This window comes from Harpia harpyja, chromosome Z, assembly GCF_026419915.1.
Source record: "Harpia harpyja isolate bHarHar1 chromosome Z, bHarHar1 primary haplotype, whole genome shotgun sequence".
NCBI lineage: Eukaryota > Metazoa > Chordata > Aves > Accipitriformes > Accipitridae > Harpia > Harpia harpyja.
The window spans coordinates 78,700,079-78,708,018 of record NC_068969.1 but is presented as its reverse complement, the minus strand read 5'-3'; positions in this window follow the sequence as shown (position 1 = coordinate 78,708,018).

Genomic DNA, 7,940 nt, shown 5'->3' with positions numbered 1-7,940 from the left:
TGCGCTCCAAGCCTGCCCTGTGATGAGGAATGAGGCATTGCAAGGGGCAACAGGTAGAAAATTTGCTTCAAAGGTGTGCTTCTGACCTCAACCGTAGTGCTATTATAAATACACCCATTTGAGTGGCAGTGCACTGCAGCGGTGGAGCAGAGGTACAGGGCTTATAAATCCACTATTACAAGGATATTCAAATTCTTCTTTGGGAGGTGTAGAATCCAATTCAGCCAGTGGGTTGTAGTAAATCTGGCCAATCAGACCTGATGCTAGCCCTTAGGATCTGTTTTTCACAAAAAAAATGCTTCTCTGAAATACGAGTTTTTTTCTGTGTATAACTTGCAGTTGAAAACTCCTGTAAGGTCTCTCCAGCTGTGTGATTTGCAGTGGTGTTTTTGTAGTGTAATGGCCTAAGGGTATGAGAAAGGAAGATCAGTCATAACAGGTAACAGCTTTTATTAGAGTACATGGAAGTGGGAATGCTTCCAGGAACATAGGGTTTGGAGAAAGGCTTTTCTGCTTAAAACATTTAACAATTTTGTAAGCTGCAAAGTCATTCAGATGAAAGCAAATATTAAATGACACTATTGGAACATGTTAGCTGGATATGGGAAGACTACAATAAGTCTTGGAAAAAGTCTAGCTTTTATTTTTGGAAAATAAACTTTCTTCTCCACTCCAGCTACTTGTCTTGCAGACAAACTTCTGTCTAGAAACTACTTAACCAGCATAAAAAAAATTACTTGTATATGACTGCTGGCATCTCTTAAAACAAGCTTCATGACTGTTCAGCACATGTTAAGCCTGAGTCTCCTGGATTCCTCAAAATCTAAACAGATTGTAACCACATTTGGTTACCCTGCGTCATGAGGTGGGAAAAACATGTTCTGTCTGCGCACAGTGGTTGTGTCAGGAACCATTGCAAAGGGGTGCTTTATGCGTAAAGTTAACAGCAGCCCTGAAATTTTTCATGTGATATGGAAAGAATCTCATTCTCTTCAAATAGGAAACATGACCGGGATAAAACAACTGCCTCTTTTATGCATATCTTTTGTTTCCAAATCCTTGCTATAAAAGCAATATGCAGATGTGTTTTAAGAAAAGAAACCATTTGTCTTAAAATTACTTTTCAATGTTCCTAACTGTTAACTTTATGTCTCCTTTCCTCCATGATTAGAATTTTTGGCTACGTGAATTCAAGCCTATGTTTTGGCCAATGGATTACAGTAGTTTAAGCACTGGTAAATTAACAGCTCTTAAACACATGCTTAATTGGAAGCACACACTCCACAAAGTAGAAGAGTAAATCCTGGGCTGTCTGGGGCCGTGGGGCTGATGTGGTGTGGTACTGGACACTCTTACTTCTCGCTAGCAGGCAGAGTATTTGCACAGTGCTTGGTTGGTGTTTATGTCGTGTGACCAAGACTGCCAGTGAGAAAAGGAAGGCTGTGCAGAGGCAGCAGAGGAAGCAAAGTCATCTCCACACTGCAAGCAACTAACAGGGAAAAGTGTCAGTGTTTTTTTCTATACTTTCGAACTGGGCAAAAGAGGAAGCAGCAGCTGTGCCAGCTTCATGCCTTCTGCACCTTGGCGATTTTATAAATTCAGCAGAGAACCTGGCTTGCAAACAGGTCCTCCTTCACCAGAGCTGACTTGCTGCTGCCTTCTAACAGAGTAAGTCACACCAGACAAAGTTCCTGGCTGCTTTAGAATGAGGAAAGGTGTACTGGGTGAGCAAGCATTGTGCCACAAGGGTCCACCAAACAGATACAGAGCTGGCAGGAGTTTTAGTTTTACAATTTCACCAGCTAAAAACGGATGAAGTTCAGAAATGCTTTTGAAGGAAAAAAATCCCAGCCAGTCTGTTTGGCTTTGTCCATCTATGAGTGATCTTTTGCATTTACTATCTTTCAGGACAGTTCAGCTCCAATGCAGGCAGGGATATTTCAGAAAAAGTGGACAGGTGCCATTTCCTTGCCACTGCCCTGCAGCTGGAGCAGAACAAGAGGAGGGATGAGGGCAGCCAGACAAGAGCCTCCTGGCAGCTCCTGTTCAGACCTCCCAAAATGTCACTTTGAGGACATGTGACAGCCTTACCCTCCTTACTTGCCACTTCCTGGGAGCCTTTGAGGGAGCAGGTCATCTGGCCTCTAGATTGACCTTTGTACTTGCAACAAGACCTACAACTCTGTAGGAATATGTTGATTTTGGGGTGCGTGATTTTCAAGCATTGATCTGCCAGACTACGAGATATTACCCCGATTCCTAGGCAGAGGTAATCAATAGAAAACTACTATGTTCTCAGTATAGGATAAAAATGCAAACCATTGTGTTTCTGCAATACACCTTAATCCTGTTCTTCATAAAACTGTTTCTACATAGAAGCAACTTATTTTTATGATGCAAAGGATGACTTCTTTTCAGGCTGTTTATTATAACCTAGTTCTACTACTCTTAAAGGATCTGAATCTGTGTATTCAGGGACAGTATAATTATTTTTTTAGGGTAACGATTTTTTACAATTTAATTTTCTCACAGGGAGTATTGTAAATAGCATCACTCATTTTACATTTTTTTAAAAATATCCTTTAGTAGAGGTTCGTGTCCTTCCTTCTCATTCCCAACCAGTCTCTTTTCAGCAGAGTGGGAAGTTCACTGGTTTTGCTAGGGAGGCAGTGAAAGGATTAGCTAAATATCAAAGACATACCCAGTTCTGAAATGAGTCATGCTTCTACAGTCTCTGTGCCTCCTAGTTCACTGCACTCAGTTTCATTGCTGGATGAGACCCATGGGCCCACCAAATATGCCACTACAGTAATAAGGAGGAATTACTGCTTGATGAGCTGGGAGGTTTCCCTTTTTTTAAGTGTTAGCCATTACCAAGTCACTCATAACGGAAGTTGCGATAATAGTTGCTGACATTTTTTAAGAGTTTAATGGTTTGCACAAATAGTGACCGTTATCCTTCTATGGGGAACTGGGAAGGAGAGGGAGATGTGCCCTATTTTTCTTTAAAAAAAAAAAGAAGAAGAAAGAAAGAAAATGAAGGGGTTAGTATCCTGAAATACTTCTAGTGACCAGTAATCACATTCAGCACAAACCCTTTTTAAATACATGTGAGTAGCTGTGTCAGGATTTAATGCTTGTCCCAAGGACAGCAGTGTGAGTTCCACTAAGCAGCAGGAGCTTATTTTTAACTACTAAAAAGTTACAATCACAAGAAAAGATGTTACAGCCAACCTGAGCTTTTCCCAAAAAGTGGAGACCAGAACTGAGTCCACCTTGAACCTGAAGAGACTTGAAGAGAAAGTATATTAATTGCTTAAAGAGAGAGCAACGTTTTAAAAAATATTTTAAGTCAAACAGACCTTTTTTTTTTTTTTTTGGTAGAAGAAAAGCTTTCTGTTTTATATAAATATTTCTGTCAAGATATTTCCTTTGTGTGAAAATGAACTGTAACACACAGTAGTCCAGCTAAGTCCAGAGGAAGTTGTGTAGGTTCTGACCTACCAAGATAAGAAACTTGAGGAATATGGCCATCAATAAGAGTTATGGGGAGTAGACATGGTGTGTCTGGTGTGCAGGGGGCAGATACGCAATTTGAAATCTCAGTATTTAATCTCCTTAATGTGGATTTTGACTTTGCAAAGGCATTACTGTGTTTTAACAGTTATTTTGTAGAGGGGAATGTTAACTGTGTTCACTTCCACGCTTTGAGAAGCAGATTATATTACTTGCTTAGAAGATTGAATTCTTCATTGCTGAAGGTAACGTGGTTTTAAAAAGCCTAATCACAAGCACTTGGGCTCAAGAGGGTTGGTCTTAGAAAATGAATCAACCTTGCAGCCTCTTGTGGAGGGAACTGAGGCAGGACATGAATTTCTCTGTACTCGTCACTTACCATTGCTTCATCCTCAGGCCCCCTGAAATTAAAAGAGGGCTGGCAGTTCACATGAGCTGGGGATTTCAATTCTAATGTTGTACAGAGAGAAAAGGAATTCATCCAGGACACAACTACTGAAGAGCCTAAATTGTGTTTGGAAGCAAGGTGGGCTTGGCAGGGTGTTGCTGCAGTGGGGAGGCCCCACGGCAGCACTGCAGCACTGCAGCTGCCCTCCAGTTTGCAGAACAGGCTGTGGCACTGCCATGTCTGCAGGCTGAGAAGAAAGATTGTCCTCGCTTTCCCTGTCAGAGTTTGCTCCCCTAGGAACCCTCAGCACCAAAAAAGCCTTTGCAACTTACCAGGATTTCCTGATGTCAGTAGCAGTGTGAGAAACACTGATACAAATGACCCATCCTTGCCTATATGAGGATTAGTAGGAAGATTTGGGGGTATTAAAAAGCAGTCGCCTTACTGGAAAGTATCAAATGCAATCTTATTTGCTTTGTTCACTTTTTTTTTGCTTTGCATTACATTTCTAAAGCAAAGTAAATTCATTCTGCCAGTCAAAACTGAGGACTGGTGCTTTCTTTTAAGATTTATTCTGTCTTTGTCACCCTCATTTCTTGGTCTCCCCTCTGGTTGCTCCTTGGAAGGACCCACTGTTCCCCCACAACTGGGAGGGGGAAAACAGTTTAGGGCTACCCCCGACAAGGGGCAGGGTGGGTTGGAAGGGGTGAGGACTGCAGGACGCAGCAGTCCATGGGCACTGTCTCCCCATGAGCAGTTCCTGATCCCCTCTCCAGCCCCCCATCCCACCCCTCAATCCTGGTGTTGGTCTGCCTGCTCTACCACAGCCACCACTGCAACTTCCCTATGGCTGCTCTGAAGGAGTTCACAGCTGTCCTTCCTAGCAACAAGGGCTAATCCTGGATGATTATTTGGAGAGTTATTTCTATAGACTTTTGTCCTATTTTGCTTTGGTTTGGTTTTGGTTTGGTTTGGGTTTTTTCCTCTGTTTTGGGTTTGCTTTTTTTTCTTTTTTCCCAGTTTAAAAATGAAGTAAAGCCAGAGCTGGCAGAACAGGCCAAACCCATGGAAGAATTGCTTTGGAAAGCTCTAGTTGACTATGACTTGTGATTAATTTTTTCCAGAGGGAAGTCTGGAATAAGCATTCTTCAGTTCTGCTGTACCTATTCGGAAGTTCCTTGTGGGATACCAGGCGCTTGACCCCAATCCCATAAATCCACTCCAGAAAACACTCTGCATAGGTGAAACCCTATCAGTTTTAGTGCCGTTTCCCAAAAAGTGCAGCACAGCACATGTAAACAAGGTGCTGTGAGACTAGCCATGAAAACAGCCACAACTGTGATTGGGACCTGTGCTGCACAGCACTGATGCATGAGTCTTATTAGAAAATTTATGAAACTTTTTGGCCTACAAGCAGTCCCATCTTGGAAGGATTTTATTTCATCTATGTTAAATTTTCGACCAGGATTTGAGACTTAATGTTCAGTATTTTATTCGTTTCCATTTGAAAAGAATGTATGTTAAAAACTATATTTTGCTACATTTGTTTAACTTCTAGAAAAATACTAACTGGAAGAAATACCAGAGGGTTTCACTTAGCCAGGGGCATAATATACAGCTGATCTGGTAACACAATGGTAATGAAATACAGGTTGTTCCAAAAGGAGAAGAGAGAGTCTTTCTTTACCTTTCTTTAAAAAAAAAGAATAAAACAAAGATATTTTGGTTTTTTATTTTCTTTTTCCTTTTTATTTGTTGAGCAACCATGTCTGTTCCAGGGTCCCCATCTTTAAATAGGTCTTCTAGACATAGTCTCAGTACAAATAATTTCTGTTACCTCACAGGTCACCAAAAAGTAATTGAAATCAAACGCTGGTTTATGAGCACCTGTCCATCATCTCTGAGATCTTCTTCTTTCTTTCAAGAATAGTTCAGTTTTCTTTGAACTCCCTTCTGTGAACCCAGTAGTAATGTATTGATAAGCAGCACGCTGATAAAAAGCTGAAACACTCTCTTGCCAAAATACATATACATTCACCTACAATTCTTACACTTGTCTATAATCTAACTTTGCCCTCTAGTGCCCGTTCTGTTTTTTTCCTGCACTGCAAAGTACCCTGTTGACTTAAATATGTCAAAACATATTTTTATTTGGTGATGAGATTTTTTAAGGGCAGTTATGAACTAAAAAGAAAGCTTAATGGTATGAGAGTTTCTGAGCAATTAGTGGGCCATGAATTAACATATTCCCACTGCAGGCAAGTGAGACAATAAAAACTGGGATCCTTCATAAGAGAGCAGTTGAAAATATTTCATGCTATTTCCAAGTTTCATTAAAAATGAGGCCATTTCAACAACAGTTTACTGCACTGCAGAAGCCACCTAGGACATCAGAGCCAGAAAGGTAAGTAGGCTGAATGTCCTTTTATTGTACGGGCTTGAAGAAGCGCAAAAACCAAACAAGCAGCAGAAGTAAGATTTGAAACAGTTTCGCAGTGGGGCCATTTCAAGTGCTGTTAGTTACAAAGCCCAAGAAGTACACATTTTGCTGTAGCATTTGTGGCAGGATATCTGTTACCGGGTGGAAATTGCTCTGATACTTTGCTCTGTTTCTTTGGTCTTTTCCGTTGTTCTGGATCATGGTGAAGTTGTTAGCTGGTTTTATTTCTGGTATTTCAGCTTCAGACCTGATACCCATGTCTCTCGTCACTTCTTTAGCTTGTATCCACGAGTGGTAGAGAGGAGAGTATGTACACCCTGCAAAAGAGACCTGTGTCATAGATATGGTACCCGAGATCTGGTGCACCATTGCTACTGTTCTTGCTAGTCAATTTTTTGTTTAGATGTACCTTTTTATTATCACCCCTTTGAATGATATGCTTCTGAATGGCTGGAGATCAGGGAAAGCTTTAAAGTGGTTCCTCACCTGATGCTTAAACCAACTGCTAGCAATTTCAGTCCTCTGGGACTAATATCACCCTCTCTTGGGAGCCACTGCCATGCTCTCTCTCCTCTGGTTCTTTATGCCAGACTCAGAAGCCTGTGCCAAATGTACATCAGCCTTAGCCACAGGGAATAGCTTTTTTTTTGAAGTTGTTGGGTTTTTAACCAAATTTTTACCAATATTCATTAGGTAACGGAGCCTGAATACAGCTCTGCTTTGCCCCTTACTAGCACAGAGCAAATGACTAGGGAAAACACAACCATTTGAAATGGAGTTACCCAGGGACAATTTCCCAAGGGTAAAATCCAGGCTTGACCTCACAGAAATTAGTGGATTTTTGCCCAGTTTGTTGCAAGTTGTTTTAAAGAATTTTATTATATTGCAGTTATTACTCAAGGCTGTGTGGTTTGGAGGGGAAATTCACTGGCATATCAAGGGCTATATGTTTCTGTGGGTCAATTTGTGAGCAAAGGGTACGAGGCAGAAAATTTCAAGCAGCAATAAAACACAGCACTGAATGGTGATGTTTGAGATTGCAGTAGCCAGGATGAATATGTCCATGAGGAAGCAGGATGTGCCACAGGCAGATGTGGCTTTAGGGTACTTTTATGTAGAGAAGTTAATTAAATAAGCTTGTGAAAGAAGTTAAAATGCATTGGAAACACAGCGGGAAGGAAAAAAAGCCTTACCCCCAGACAGAGAAGGCAAAGATACTTCAATTAAAAGTTAACAGTGTCCAACTGAGAAGTTATTGCAGAAGCCATAGCTACTGCAAACAATATCCTATGTAGACAAATACTTCTAGAACTACTTTACCTCTCTGAACAAAGCAAATGTTAGAATGACTGAAACATAAAGAAAAATACATTATTGTAAAAGAGCATACAAACTTTGAAGAATAATGAATGGTCTCAACTGAAGCCAGGACCACTTAAATAAGCAATATACTACTTTTTATTTTTGTCGCCATCTCACTCAGTACAAATGTAGCAATTCCTCTAAGGTGATTCTCTATATGTAGCTGAAATAGAGATAGAAAGTAGCAGCACATTTTCTCAGCAGAAAACACCATAGGATGACACTATTTGTCAT